The sequence below is a fragment of the Cyanistes caeruleus genome, chromosome 6 (assembly GCF_971803275.1).
Source record: "Cyanistes caeruleus chromosome 6, bCyaCae1.hap1.1, whole genome shotgun sequence".
Taxonomy (NCBI): domain Eukaryota; kingdom Metazoa; phylum Chordata; class Aves; order Passeriformes; family Paridae; genus Cyanistes; species Cyanistes caeruleus.
Window position 1 is genome coordinate 26228151 of NC_141706.1, and position 16366 is coordinate 26244516.

The following is a 16366-nucleotide window of genomic DNA, read 5'->3' on the forward strand; positions in this document are numbered from 1 at the left end:
AATTATGATTTCAAAGAAGAAATGTAAAATTCTTGGATTTTCAGTTGAAAATGGGGTCAATATTTTGTAGTTGGGAGCTTATGAAATTAATTAATTAAATGTATTTGAAGTTTATTATGACATCCAGAGAACTACAATCTGTAGCATGAGCCAAGTACCCTCAGTTACCTTAAGACAAATGCAAGTATTAGAGGGAAAAAAGTATAAAATAAAAGATAAATTTGTAGCTTCATAGTGAAATTAATAGAAGGTACTGAAGTAATCTCAGGCTGTGGATTACATAGCTACAGAAAGAGTAATGGCTTTTTGCATTTAAATTTTATTTAATTTGATTTCTGTGCTCTAAACATAATCCATAGCTGAGCTTATAGCAGAGGTCCAATATTTATCTAAGGATTTTGGCATTTATGTAAAAGAAATTTTCACTTGTGTAGACTTATTTTATGGACTGAGCAGAGAGATTCAGACTGGTGAGAAAGTAATTTCTGCTGGGATATGACACATAATACATCATATATGTATTCATTGCTATAGGACTGAAAGGATATCCTGAATAAATTTCTAGGTCATCCTGTTACTTTTACAGGCTTTGAAATAGGCTTAATGTAACTAAACCATTCCTGAAAGATATTTTTTAAACCTGTCTTTTAAAACCTCTGCAAGGTGTTAGTTGCAGTATTTTGATGTGTTACAACAATAGCGTAACAGCATGTGTCAGAAATTCTTTCTCTCAATTCCCATCTAAATTGCACTTTTTATAAATTAAATCAACTTCCACTTGTTAAATCCCAGTTTGAAAACAATTGATTTCTGTCCTCTTTGTAAAAGCTTTTAACATGCATTTGAGAATGCATATTAGAAGGATTTCAAGCATAGACCAGCTCCACTGAAGGATAAAGTGGATAGGATACTTAGAAATGAAGAATCAGGAAATGTAAAAAGCCCTCAGAGTTGTAGATGATTTGGAGCAGGTGCTCTGACACTGGGAAATGGAGACCAGAGGAAGTCTTGGTTTCCTCCAGAGCAGCACAGCCTGATGTCTTCCACATTCTCATGGGCTGGAGGTAGTTGCTTTCTGGAAGTCAAGACTGCTCTGAAACAAATCCATTTTGTGGACTCAGTAAGAAACTTAATTTATTGTCCTAAATAGTCTGTTTTACTTTATAGTTGCTGATATTTTCAGTTGATCCTTCAAGAAAACTGAATGACTTGTATTGAGAAATAATAGCAACCATACTTGACACTTTCAGTCATCAAAGTGGGAATCATATAAAAGTTGTATCTGCACATATTCCTCAGTTCTAAATGGTTTCCAGAGGATCAATTGAAACCTTATTCTTCTAAAATCAATAAAACTTGTGTTGTAATTAGTATTAACATTCCTAGAACTAGCAATAAGCAAGGTCTGTCCACAATGAATAGACAGTGGCATACAACTTAAACCACCTTGAAAGGCATGAGATGAGTTATCTGCAGAAGGGGTTCCAGGAAAATATTATATTACAGTTAAAAAGATAAATTGCTATTTAGGAAATTCTGAAATGGCCACATTTTTTTAAGTTGCTCTACAGAGGGATGCAGAAGTTCTACTTAAAATCACAGCATTGTATATAATCACACCAGTTGATATACATGCCTGAATCAGAAAACAAAATATAATTCTGGACGTTTGAATGTTGGGATAAAGTTGTATCTGTAAAAAGAGAGAATTTTAATTGCATATTTATCTGATTTGTTTAAACCCATCACTTACCCAGAAATCTTGCAGTAAATATAATCTTTCTTCTATCTCTACAAAGCCAATTAGGACACAATCTCACTGCACTTTAAATTCATTATCTCAAGTAAATTTATTTTGTAATTGATTTATCAATTACTTTTGTCACTGATGGTTCCAGAAACATTCTCCATTGCAATGTGGCTCAATTTAGTTACATCAGATTCTGTTAGTACATGTTTTAAGGCACTCATTTTCTCTGGTAGTTAATAGCAATAAATGTATATGCAGGTTAAAATTGCAAAGTATAAATTAATACTTTCAAAACTTAAAATGGCAAAGCAGAAGAGTATACATGTTCTGCTACTAATATAGTTGTGTTTCAGCTCTCACTTTGATGTCTTTCAGTCTTCACTCAATAGTGGTGTTTATTGCTAGGTACAAAACACCTAAAGAAAGTGCATAACCTGAAAAAAAATATTTGGGAAAAAAAAAAATAGGAGAAAAAGAAAAAAAAAAATTACCGTATCACGAAGCTAGAGTAGAATAAACACTAAAAGGAAAACCCCTTTGTGGCATTTAAAATTTATTAACATTACATATTCCTCTGATAAAAGAAAAATTGTGCTTAGTAAATTTCAGGCAGCCTGACTACTTATGAGAACATTACTTTGTATTTCAATTTTTTGGGAGGCTTTTTGTTCTTTTGGTTTGGTTTTGTTTCTGTTTATTTTTTGTTCTTCTTCTCTGAAACATGAGCTCTGCAGCAGGCCAAACTGAATTAGCTCACTAAATTCAGAAGGAAACAGTAAAGTCTCATTTGATGTTCAGACCAGTATTGCTCTATCTCTCCTTTCTGCAGAGACCGTTTTATTAGATTTTCAAAGCAAGCTACAATGGAAGACCAATGTTCAGTCTGTCTTGCTCTAGCCTTAGAGATTATCAAGCTCCAGGTGACTTTGCTCAGTGGTTTTACACTTGGATTTTAGAAAGTTGCAGAAGCATTTCAGAGACTCAGCTCAGAAGTGGATGTTTAGAACTTTATTAAGGGGTGATCTTCCTTTGTCTGAATTACAAATTTTATTCACAGGTTTTAAATTAATATTTTCTTAAATATTTTATGCATGGGCTCCAAGAAAAAGTCACATTTGCAGCAATTCTTCATGAGGGAACATTGCATCAATTTCTTTTTGTTTGAATGGATGATGTTTATTCTGGAATACGTTATTTAGACTTCTGGTACTTTACACTTCACAGCTAAAGCCCAGGTGTGAATATTAATGACAATACTAATTCATCTTTTATTATTAAGATGTCCTGAACACAGGTCTGGTTGTTGAGATATAAGAGGCAAATTTGACACCAACTCAGCTCCAATCTTAGTCAGATGGTTTCTCATCACTTCATCCCCAGCTCAACACTCCCGTATGGTTCTTTTAGAAACTAATCCATTTTCTTGTGAAGAACTGAGTTCTCTACATGGCTTTTAATCATAAAAAAAATTAAGTCCGTAGGAGGGGAAAAAAATGGGAGAAGTGGAGGCAAGAAATCCATCTTGCTGTCCACAGCCTTCTGTTGTTAATATGTTTCCATAAACTGATTAATCATAAATTATTAATGTCAGCCTCGCTGAGATAGACTATATCTCCTTTATTGAAATCTGTCTCCCAGGCATTCTGCCAGTGGTTTTGACTGATAAGGCAATAGTGCCTCTATTTGCATAATCATGTTGGTACCTGGCTGCATAGCTAACTTACTCTGGTGTTGACACAATGTCCTATGATATATTTTCCCCGGCATAATCTTGATGGACCACAAACAGTACTTCTGGAGGAGAAAATTACACATAAGTCAGAGTGTTAAGGTATAATTTTGTTGTTGTTGCTGTTGTTAATGCATAATTTTCATGCTATGCTTCCTAAAAGAGATGGAGCTCATTTTAGTGTGCATGAAAGAGTTGCAGTGTTGTGCTTAGAAAGTAGTCACAGAGAATAGTAAACACAGAAAATCAGACTTGTCTGGTTTTATCACATTAGGATATTACTGCTTTTAACTTATTTTTTAAAGTGTTGTCACAGATGCAAGCAGTATAGTAACTATATTTGAATTCCTACCAGAACTAAATCCTTATTACTCGACTTCTGTCTGAAGACAGTTGCTTCATTTCCCTAAGTTTTCACACAAATGATGATGTTCTGACAGTAGCCACTGAAGATAGATCCTTTCTATTGCTCATGTAGACAGGCTGTCTTGAAACAGAAAGAGATTCTTAAAAATGAAACAGTACAGACAGTCAGAACTAAGTAATATTTTTGTCCAGAAAGTGAGATTGTAATAAAAATCTTAAGAAATCTATTAGGTAGCAGAAATAAGACTTGAAAGTTTGTTACTTGAAGGTAACAAAAAGACTTGAAAATGTTAAGAATTACTCAGAATTAGTGCACGTTTTGGCATCGGAGTTTTGAGTTTTTTATCCCTAGTAGTGCTTTTTCTCCAGAAGGATCATCACTAGCAGTGGTGTATGAAATAACCTGGATCTGTAGCCCCTGTCACCAAGTCTGTTGGAGAATTTTGAAGACCATATTTAATTAAGTTGTCTAAATATTGTAGAAGAGAGAAGTGGTACAAGATTTGAAATTCTTCAGCTACTGGTTCAAAACATTTTCAAAAAGAAGTTCTCAGACATTTTAACACTCAATGGAAGCAAGAAAGAAACAGTCGAGCCTGCATTATTTCTGTGTCTATTGTTTTTTACTGAGAAGACATTATATTTGGGGATCATTTATAAATAAATATCTTATGGCTTCAAAAAGGCAGAGTTACTAATGGGTACTAGTCTTTCTGTGGAAGATTAAAAGCAGCTTAACACACACACAGAAAGAATTGTACATATGTTATTTGCTCTTATAAATTAATTTAATTTAGGAACATGCAACACATCTGAAGAAACATGCTGGGCTGCTATAAATTACATCAACATTTTGTTGCTATGACTGTTAAAGATTACATACAGAGACATAATTTTTTTTCCTAGTAACTATTTAAATGCATATTAGTTCTTTCTTTTATGTTAGCAATAATGAGGCAGGAGTGCAGCTACTGGGAGGCTGAAGAAGAAAACAATTGATTTTTCTTCAGGCTTTGTGCTTTAAATATGTATGTATAAGTCAATTTATGCATTCCACTTTTTATATATTGTGCATATATATATATGTGTGTATATATATCTGTATATATATATATATGAAAAACTGTTGTTCATAATATTTTATTTACATATATACTATTATTTTAATCTCAGGTGCTCAGAAAGTACCAGCTGTTCATGGAGGTGCTCGTATCTCTTGGGCCTATAAAGCCACTTATATGTATTATCCTTCCAGTCTGTAGCTACCAAGCTAAATTCTTTTCTTTTTGAGAGTTTATTTTTAATATACAGTAAGAGTGACTGAAATTTGGAGTGTGGCATCATTTGGGCTTAAGATATTAACAGATCAGATGCAAATAGGTAGAGAACTAAATGTTTTTCTTATGATTCATATCAAAGATATCTTGGTGTGTCAATTTGCCACTGAATGGTTAAGTAGGCAAAATTGTACTTTGTGGGAACTTGTTTGGTTTTTTACAGAGATTTCTACCAAAATCTCAGTTAGAGTCATGACACACATCTCTGTCTACTAGAAAGTGTTCTGGCATTGGCTTAATTTCTGCAAGGGTTTTGCAGACTTAGAAAGCAATTATCAATTTGTGATACTTAGTGCTCATTGTGGTAGAGAGAAAGGGTAAAATACAAAATCATTTGAAGCAATTTAACAGTTAAAGAACACCTTCAATGAAATTGATAGTCTTAAATATTAGATTTGAATAATTTACATTTCTGCCCTTTTTATTGTCTGGAGAGTTTATGGTAATTTCCATTTCTGCAGCAATGTACAGGGAAATTTAGACTTGTCCTCTGTGTTTTCAAAGTGATTTCAGTTAATAGAGCTGAATAACTTTGCACCTAATTCAGCTGAATTTAAATCCCAGCCAAGAAACCAGGACCTGCCCAATACCTAAGCCAAAGGAATCTGTGTGAAAGATGTATGGTTTGAACATGGCCAATATAAGTTGTCAGAACGAATTAGCAGGAAACATTCCAGGTTTACATGGAGGTCAGAGCAGTACCTCCTTAACCAACTACAAAACATGCTCAGGAAATGGAACCTTTGGATTGAGGGCCCTTTTTATCCTGAGGAAACATATTCCATAAATTCAGCACATCAAATGTGTCTTCACCACCACTCTGGATCTAACACTGTGGTCAGAGGACTGCTTGTCCTTTGGTTTTAAGCAGATCCTTGCACAGATCTGATGGAGTGATACACAAGGCCAGAAACAATGTGAATTTTAATACACATTCATCTGGTTTTAAAGGCCAATGATTACTTATGTCTAGTTTCATGTAGCTGTTCTATGATCATATATATGTCATATAATAGAAAATAAAGTTTCAAACCCACTTTTCTGTGACTGTGCTTTACTGCAAGTAACACAAAATGCTGTTACTTTATATTATGCTGAACAGCATCTCCTCAGAAATTAATGACATTAGCTCACATGAAGTAAATGTCTATTTTATTTTGTTAAAAAATTGTTTTATTACCAACAGTTTCAATCTGCAAATGATGAAACTTTAGGTAATCACTGAAGTGTCAAAATCTATTAAACAGACTTTCCTGATATTCTTTCCTGAATACACTGAAAAAATGCCATATATGCTATGTAAACATGTTTTGAGTCAGAGTTAAAATTGAAGATTAGGGCCCTTAAGGAATGCATCCTAGAAAGAACTAAATACCTCCAAAATATTTATTCTTACCACAGTTTACAAAATGACAACAGAAATGGTATACCGGTTGAAATTTTTCTTTACGACATTTGGGTGTGTGATGGGAAATGAGATGTCATTTATTTGCCAGTTCAAATGCAGAGGTGAGATAGCAGGGTGATAGGGTCATCAGAGAAAGGACCACAAAATTACTAGTTGAGAGATTACATGTTACAGAGTTTTTGTTTATTCTACTTGCCAGTCTTGTTACAGCTGCATTTCAAAAATAGATTCACACATTGCTATTTTCTGTACTATTAGCAATGTCTCATCACCAGACTTAGCCAGCAAGTAGGTGGGAATAAGAAACATTTAAAGAAATTGAATAGGTCATTGTGCTTGACATTACTGCTGTTTAAATGAAATTCTCAGAAAATTGCACTAAGACAGTAATAGGTTGTATTTTCTACCCTCTATTGCAGTCAGCCAGTGATGGCTTAAGCAAAAACCCAGAAATGAGAAAGCCTTTGAATTACTCCCAGCTCTTCTGTGGACCACAACTCCAAGCAAATCATGATCATTTTGAGTGTGTACTTCAGCTTCAATAGCTGTTAAAAATAAGATTTCAAGCTGGTTTAAACATAATCTGAATAATGATCAGACTATCACAGAAACTAAAAATGAGAAAGGCTTGGTTTTTTTTATATTAGTCCATACCCAAAAACTGTAGAAAAGAACTTGGGAAGTGGTCTTTAAAGGTGAAGCAAGCAGATCTTAGAATCAGATCTGTTGATATTAAAATGCTTATTTTTAGTAAACCAACTATTGAAGGATGAGAAAAATGTTAATTTAAAACAGAATCTTGATAAAAGAGTCTCAAATTTTGTTTGAAAACTGAAAGGTTATGGGCTAAGCATGTATTCCTCAGGAACAGAAGATCAAAACTAACTGAATAATATATTCAAATATGGTCATACTATCTGAAAAATAGATGCTGCAGAAGTTACAAGGTACTTTGGAAAATAAAACTGTTGAGAAGGGTAATTTAGTAATATTTACACTTAAGGATCATTCCTTTAGTATAAGAAACTGTAATTTGTCAGTAATACCTTTTAAATAGCAGAGGATATTAAAATAGAGAAAAATATGCTCTGCATATCTATTCTTTAGATCTTTATCATGGGTTGCTGATTAAAATGGATATATATATAAAGGAGAAAATATTAGTCTAAAAGGAATTTTCAAAAATCTACATTTAAAAGAAGTAAAAAATTTTACCCATTGTTTTTTATCATTGACTTCCTTGAAGTTTCTTGCAAATCAGATACTATCTGTGATACATATGTATGTGGAATCATGGAACAGTGGGGGTTGGAAAGGACCTTAAAAGCCAGTAAGTTCCAGAGGCAGGGATGTCACCCACTAGAACTGGTCCCAGGGCCCCATCCAACCTGGCCTTAAACACTATCAGGGACAGGGCACTGACTTCTCTGGGCAACTTCTCCAGTCTCTCATCACCTGAGTAAAGAATTTCTTCCTAGAATCTAATCCAAATTTCTCCTCTTTTAGTTTAAAACCCCTCTCATTATCTGCCTCCTCTCTTTTGTAAGTGCCCTTTAAGAACTGAAAAGCTGCAGTGAGGCTCCCCAGAGTCTTCTCCTCTCCATGCTGAAAAACTCTAGCTCCCTTGGCCTATCTTAATAGGAAAAATGCTCTATCCCCCTGGCCATTTTTGTGGCCCACAATTTTATAGGATCAGAAAAAAACCTGGTTAAAAGTATTTGCTCTTTCCTATTGGATTTGGGCTTTGATAAAAGGAATAGTGGAATTACTGACGACATAAGTAGTTTAGTAGTAGTTAAAGGGTAGCACCTGTTAAATAAGAAATTAAAGGTCATAAAAGTATGAGGACTGCTGGGAATCTATAAAGTTGTTCAATAGGAAAAGCATCATACTTGTATGCCATCAGAACTTCATGGAGGATTTCAAACTAATAAAAAGCACTTTCATCAAACATGAAATGTTCACTTCAATCACTATAAATGCTGTATTTGAGCAATAACTTTGTCATAGTTTGAATCTATGGTATCCCTTTAAAAGGATCCCAGTGCATATAATTAGTCTATTTTTCATCCTAGTTTTTAAAACACTTTTTTATAAAACAAAACAAAAGAAAAAAAAAATCCAAATAAGCTGTATAAAAATGTAACATAAAAAAGCAGATGCCTATTTGTACCATAATTAGTTTGAATCTCATTTTTAATGGGTACACTGAGCCACATCACATAATCTATCGAATTGATTACAAAATGACCCTCAATGTACTTGTTCCATTTTAGAAGGCTGTTTCCAAAGTCACAGTGAAAAGAGATGACTTGCATTTACATATGATAAAATAAGGCATGGGCAGTGTGCATGCTGGGTCTAGAATCAAATAATGCGTAAGAATCAGATGGAATAATACAAACATTAAAATGATCTTTGCGTTCTCCTTTGTGTGCTTTGACTACGGTCAACCAGATATTTAGGCATTGAAATCCCATTATGAGATGAGAATTCAGAGTTCCAGCCATAACTTTCTTTAAATGAATTAGTAAAATCTGACTAGGCTTGGTGGCTGTGAGGAACTTTTTGGAGTTACATATGAATTTTATGAGACACACGGCCACTCCAGGAAGGGCAATATTTGAGTCAGATGGTAAGTGTGTAGTAGCAAATAATCTATCACAGCATCCCACACAACAATTATATACCTGGCTACTTAGAGAAAGAAAGATAGGGATTTACACTGATGAATGTATTCCTGAAAACCACAGATTAGCTGTTGTCTCTATGACTCTTATGTATTAAAATTCATGGAATAAAATCCCCAATGACTCACTAATCACTTTAGCTATACATTTTATGCCTGTTGATGCTTTCTGTCTCTTATACCTAAGGAAGATTTTCCAGTATCTTTGGATTTTGCTTTTCCTGTGCATTCTAACACACTTTGCAAACTAAAGTGACAGCTGCATTAAACTGAGAAGGAGAAGTATATTTCAAATAGATATTTTATTTAAAATAATGTCTGAATTAAAAATGAAAACCCACTGTTAATATAGTCCTATTTGTAGAAGGATTATTTTCAAGACAGAAGAGCTGATATTTAATTTTTGTTTTCCTTTCATACTGATTGCATAGGTCTTCATGGTACTGAAGCATTTTCCTAATGTGGCAGTGATGAGGCAAAGCCCTCAGTCTCAAAGGTTTCTTCCAGTCTTTAGTTAAAAAAGGAGATGATAGAACTACTAAACAGTTATTTGGTCTTGAAGCTAAAAAAATGTGACCAAAATTAAGAAACAGTAGAAAGGGAAGTTGTGTCTGTACTCATATTTCCTATTCTGTTAAATGGGATTTGTTAAAGATGGTACAGCAGAGCTCATTTTTTTCTTTTAAATATCAATATTTGTATAAAGATGTATGAGGAAACAGCCCTGCTTTCATAATTAAGTTTTGCATGGGAAAATCTCCCCTGGAAGCTACTATGTTACAGAATGGACAGTAATCTCTTTATATCAGATATTTCTCTCCAAATGAAGACTCTTTTGCTTAAGGTATTTAAAGGGACTGATTTGAAACGTCTTGTAACCCACCTAACAGAAATATCAGGACTGCTCTTACTCCCAGATAAGAAAGACAGTAACATGCACAGTGCCCAGAAAGCTCTTAATTTCAAGAAATATATTTTTCCCAGTGATTATTTTAAGAAAGTTCTTTTCCAACTTACTGCCTACAGGAAAACATTGACAACCAATCATGGTAAACTGCAGGTTTGACTAACCAAACAAAGGTGGCAACCTGAAGGTTTGACGAAAAATAAATCACACAACACAATTTTTATGTACTCTTTTATCCCTGATTAGGCTGCAAAGACAAATTGTTATCCATGCACACCTAATAATTAAGTAAAGGCTTCTGCTGTGATTTTTTAAATCTCTTCTTTTCCAGTTTGGCAACCATTCAGAAAACTACAGGAAGCTGTATATACAATTATGCATATATATGTGTGTGTATGAAAGGCCTATAAATTATGGTGAGCCTTTTTATGCACACTGATATTCATGTGGAACATTGCAGGTATGTTGTTAGAGGACAGCACACTGGGGGAAATGTATGTCTGCAGTGAAAAATATTTTTGTCACTTTTAGTGAGGACAATTACTAAAGTTTTACTTTCTTCTCAAATTTTCACTTTAAGTTACCAGATAAGTTAGATTACACATTGATATTCTACATTCTACTTTTATGCTGAGAAAGACTAGAGCCAACTGTTTATCTAATGATATTCGATATCGAAACCCTGAAGTTTCTTTCAATATTACTGCATTCAATTGATATTACTGTAATCAGTTCTACTGCTTGCATTATTGCAAAGATTTTTGCCTTATGTCTTTGTGAAGGAATTCAGCAGTCTTCCAGTACCTGAAGGGCCTACAAGGAAGCTGGAGTGAGACTTTTTAACAGGTATGTAGTGATAGGAAAAGGCAGAATGGCTTTAAACTGAAAGAGGTCAGATTTTTATCAGGTATTAGAAAGCCCCATGCCTGGAAGTGCTCAAGGCCAGGCTGTGGTATTGAGCTTCAAGGAATCTGCTCTAGTGGTGGCATCCTGCCCATGGCAGGGGGTTGAAATTAGGTAATATTTCATTACCTAATATCCTCCAAACCAACCTAATCTATGAGTCTATGTTTTGAGGACATAAAATGTTATTCTCTCATCATTTCTAGATGAGTGCTTTTTGAAATGTAAAGGATTGATAAGTTTTCTGAGATGGAGTAATTAGCAGGAGTAACATACTGAACAGGTATTATCAAGAACTTTCAATATATGAATAAAATTACCTCAAAAAATAATATAGGGAAAATGGTAAAAAAATATAAAACCCCAGTAGATCATGATAGAGATGATAAGAAGAGCAGAGATAGCTGGATACTCTGATAAAAATTGTGTACCCAGCGTAGAGCAAGGTAGATTGGATAACCCATATAATAATTTTTTCACAAATATAATGTAGTGATGGGGAGAATAAGAGGACTAGCAGAGCTCAGTGCTGTGCACTCTGTACACTGGTCACAGTGAAGCCAGATGGGGGTGCATAGGTTGTGCTGTCCTGTGTGCTGGCAGCTGAAGACAACACCTTTTGGTTGCTCTAGTGCTTCAGCCATGCTGTGTGTGCAGCTGGTGGTATGCTCTTTTAGCAGCCCAGAATTAATATTGGGATGGTTTCAGTTTTATTCATTTGCAATACAGGACACAGAACTTTTAAAGTTCTCTGTTACTTTATGGTGTTAATAAAACTATTTTTGTATCAGCCTTCTCACTGTGCTTTCTCTCTCCATCCTTTAACACCTAACATCCTCTATATTTTTTTAAGATAATGTATTTCTGGTGTAGCATTTACCAATTTCTAAAAAATTCCTTTACCTCAAAAGAGTTTCAGTTTGATCTACTCACTAATATTAGACACAGCAACTTCCTTGGAGTTAACCTGTTTGATAAAAAATGCTGCTTGTTAAAGGTGAAATCTGGGGGATTTGTCTATTGTTCTCAGAGCTGTTGCAGAACATCTAGACTTCTAAAAAACATCTTTATGGTCTCTCACTTGGTGCAATAAAATGATGTTTGAAGAATATTTTTGGAAAAACTGTTTCTATCTTGGACTCTTTTCCATTATTCCTACAGAGATTTATATATTACTGAGGAAGGACTCTTTCAGCTACAGAGACACTATTTGTCCTTAACTTACCTCAGAAGTAAAATTGTGATTTTACAATATCTATTTCCTCCTGACATTTTCAAGAGAGAGTTCTTATTTCTAGTGGTTTGTATGCTTGACAAGAAATGAAAAGTGTCTTTATGAGAGGCATATAACAATTATATTTAAATAGTTCCTGCACTTTGAGGATGAAAACTTTTCATGCATACATTCTATCCAAACTTCACCTGAAATAGAAAAAAAAGAAAAAAAAGAAAAGAAGTTAAACTCTTGGAAAGCACTGATGTCCATTAATAAACTGTGTGAAAACCTGATGTATTTCCTGTTCCGTTAAATCTCTAGAATACATTTGCTTGATTTATACTTACAACAAATGGAAAATAAGAATTATCAAACTGAAAATGGGTTTTCAGGACATAAAAATAGTTTTCAAAATGATTTGTTGTTATTTAATCCAGAGCAAGCAAGTATTACTGAAGGAAATACAAGGATCTTTCAGAGAAGAATCTGGGAACTACACTTCTTTTAATTTTAAAATTAAAGTTATACAAGGAGCAGACTGTGGCTTTATTTTCTTTAAAACTACTTACATCCTAGGTACTTTTAAATATGGATAGGGAACAACTGAAGGAAAAATTCATATTATGGAATGACTAAGTGGCAATCTGATTTTTAGATATGTTTTCATTCTGCGTTTTTAAAGCCGCTTGCTTTCTAAAGACTGAGAATATGGTGTTGGAAAGAGAAGAGCAAGAAGGGCATTCAGAAGTTTACTCTTCTAAAGATCCTCTTTGCTTAGATTCCATTTTTATTTCAACTCAGTCTTTGTTAAGGTACTCTTTCTAAACCTTTCTTAGTTCTTGCTCTATGTAATGGTTCAAGGTATGAAAGATAGAATGAAGAGAGATTTATTCCGATGACTTTAAAGATGTTTTAGAAACAGATCTTTCACACAAATCTTTCCTGATTTGACACAGTAAAGCTATTTAATATGTAAAATAACTGTTCCTCTGCAATATTCCTCGTCTGTAAGAAAGCATCAAATCATATGTTGCTCCAATATGTAAGTCAAAAATGCTGAATTTCTGCTTTTTCCAGTTCTAGTGGAATGAACAAAGGAGAGGGGTGTTAAGGAACCACATCCAAACCTTCTCAAATTTGATGTATAGAGTGCAAATTCTCTAAGCAGAAGAACATATATATTTATAGATTACAAATAAATCAGGTTCAAACCACATATTTAAACAACTTTGAACTGGATTTTCTGTACAGCAGCTGAGACACTGATCAGAGGCAGAATGCAGCAGCAGCTTGTGAGCTAGTTGTTTCATTTTTCTTTTTTTTTAATGTTGTTCTTGGGTTTACATTATTTAGTTTTTTTAATCTTTTACTGCTCATTTCATCTGATCAATACTAAATCTACATCTGAGATGCATACTGATTAGAAAAGTAATCAAAGTGGAGAGACATTGTAATGAATGGTCTGCTCCAGGGATTCTCAGCATTTGAAATGAAGTATTTACTTTACCTTTTAAACTATGCAGTGCTCCTACCTTGGCTTTCATTGAAAACAGAACAGCCTAGCTGAACTTTGGCTTCCTTTTATTACCACTATTCTTCATTTTCTCTTTATTTGCTTTTTTTCTGTCTTGCACACATGAAAATATTCCTTTTTTTGCAGATCAGTGATCAATGTGTCATGGACCACAGCCTGAGAAACACAGCTCTAGATGTTGTAACCAGGGACAGAGTCTAGCTTCTACTTACAAGAGAACCACAAAAGCAGTTCTGTAATCTACATGAGTATAGGAAGTTCAGAAAGACTCCTAAAAATATATATATTCTAAAATGCTACATTTCTTTTGAGGATGAGGGTGTATTCCTCTAGTAATTTTCAGATGTTTCTGTAAAGAAGTTTTTTTGCATTCTAAGTATTTTATTGTCACACACCTAATAAATGGTTAAACCAAAAAAAATCAGCCTGGAAACAATCTGTAAATGCCAAAATGAAAAGACAGTAAGAGGGGAGCAATTCCTTCTTAGCTGTTTAGTAACACCTCAGTATAAAGATGTGTATCAAGAAGCCCAGCAATTTTGGACAATCCACAGCAAATGGAAGAGCAGAGAGAATGGGAAAGTAATCTCTTGGCCACAACATACAGCCTTTGAATGGAGTCACTTAGGTGTATCACTACATTGGCAAATTTTGAGGTCTAGCTCATTTACTATGGACTTTCAGGACTATAATGTATGATTTAAAAACTAGGTGCAGACACAAAGACATACACAGAACACTACAGAAGAATCTGCAACAAAAAACATTTTCATTTGGTGAGGGAAAATTTTTACACTCAATGTAAGATTTTTGTTCTTTATGTTCAATAAATATTTAATATGAATTATTATTCAAACAGTCCTTAATCAGAAAAGAAAATAGCCAGGAACTTTTCATCCCTAGAAAACCTTTATACATTTGCAGGTGTCCTTATTCTTGAAGCAGAAAAGGCTTGTTCACTGACATTCTTTGCAAGAACATAGTGGATGAAAGCTGAACAGAAGCTGCATTTTACACACAGAGACACTTAAATATTTCACAAAAAAAAACGTCTGAAAATGTACATTTGTTTACTTCTATTAGCTCATCTAATCCTAAATTATCCTCATGCTACACTTTTATTGAAATGAGAAAACTAACTTCTCTTTTTGTACCATTTCTGGACCGATTTGTTAACAATTATCATGCAGTTCTACACCTCAGGGTTCTGGGGGCACTGCAATAGGGTGAGCACTGAAACTACATTTAAAAACCTGGTGTAAAAGTAATTTTTTAAAAGAAATGCATTAAATAGCATCAATACTCCACTGACCAGTATTTTGCATCTCTATTTTCTAGACATCAAATATTTCTCATCTACATAACCCCAAGAGTTCATAGGGATCTTAGGGTGGAAGGACAATTAGTAGCAGCAGGGAGTTAATTAAGAGTAAAAGATACACCGGAGATTTAGATTTATATGAATGACAAACACAATAAGCACAGTTACAAAGAAACCTTAGTCAAAAACCTGAATTTTCTCTCCTTTAGTCAAGTTCCTTCTTACCCCTCATTGGCTCATGGAGGAGAAACTTCTGTTATTGATTGCAGGATGGGTTCTGCACAGCTTGTTGGAAACAAAAATCCACAGTGCACTATATATACAGCCCACAGTCTGTTGGTATCATGCCATGTTACTTTTAATACATATTAATTAATACAATTAATTAATACAATTAATATGTTCCACCTTTCAAATCATGGGGTAAAAAAAAAGCTTTTCACATTTTATTTATTCATTATCAAAGTGTGGTTGTCAATCTTTCTTTTAGGAATTTGATTCTTAAAAGGATGATTTTTCTTTCTATATGGTAGATTTAGAGCAACAGGAGCATAAATTTGATTAGGGATTTTTAAAACTCTTACAGAGATAATAAAAATAATCATTGAAATCTTCATATCCATGGATAGAAGGGGAGAAGGGTCATTACACATTCTGAAGCCAAAAATTCTGGACTAGAGAAAGCAGTTTTAAAAATTTTTTGAAACTGCTAAAACTGATGAGGAAAGAATGTGCTGAAATTAAAAGATAGATATCATTCTGCCTGAAGCATCATTAACTGTAAGTTCTCATTAACTAATTGCTTGTAAACACACTGAAGATCTTTAACAAAAATGTCTAGCTATAGAGATCTAAGTTTTCCCAGCGTGAGGGGTAGAAACCTAGAGGAAGTACTTATCCACCTAGAAAGGGAAGGTTACCAGCACTACAAGGAAAAAATAAAACCCCAAAGGAAGCAAATATCAAAACCAGAAGTTATGCTGATCTTTAAAGAGCCTTTACTTTGAGTATAATGAGATCATTAAATTGTCCCCAAAATGTTTGAAAAAATATCATGCAGAGATGCCTTTTTTAAGGGAAATGTTCTTAGGGAAATAAGATGACCTAATCTCCCTCTCAACAAGTTTAGCCTTGTCTGTGCTCACCACATTAAAGCATTTATGAACTTGCTAAAGATGCAGTGAATCACCCAGGATTCTCATTTAG

General features: G+C 34.0%; 1 long non-coding RNA gene across 6 annotated transcripts in view; it reads right to left on the reverse strand.

Moving 5' to 3' along the window:
- Positions 1–16366, reverse strand: part of LOC111930100 (uncharacterized) — a 171619-nt gene that overhangs the window by 45826 nt on the left and 109427 nt on the right. For 5 of the 6 annotated variants that reach the window (XR_015287849.1, XR_015287847.1, XR_015287844.1 and 2 more), the window contains one exon: positions 12315–12511. The exons of the other annotated variant lie outside the window; for it this stretch is intronic. This is a non-coding gene — a long non-coding RNA (uncharacterized LOC111930100). The remainder of the gene's footprint in view (positions 1–12314; positions 12512–16366) is intronic. 6 annotated transcript variants of the gene reach the window in all.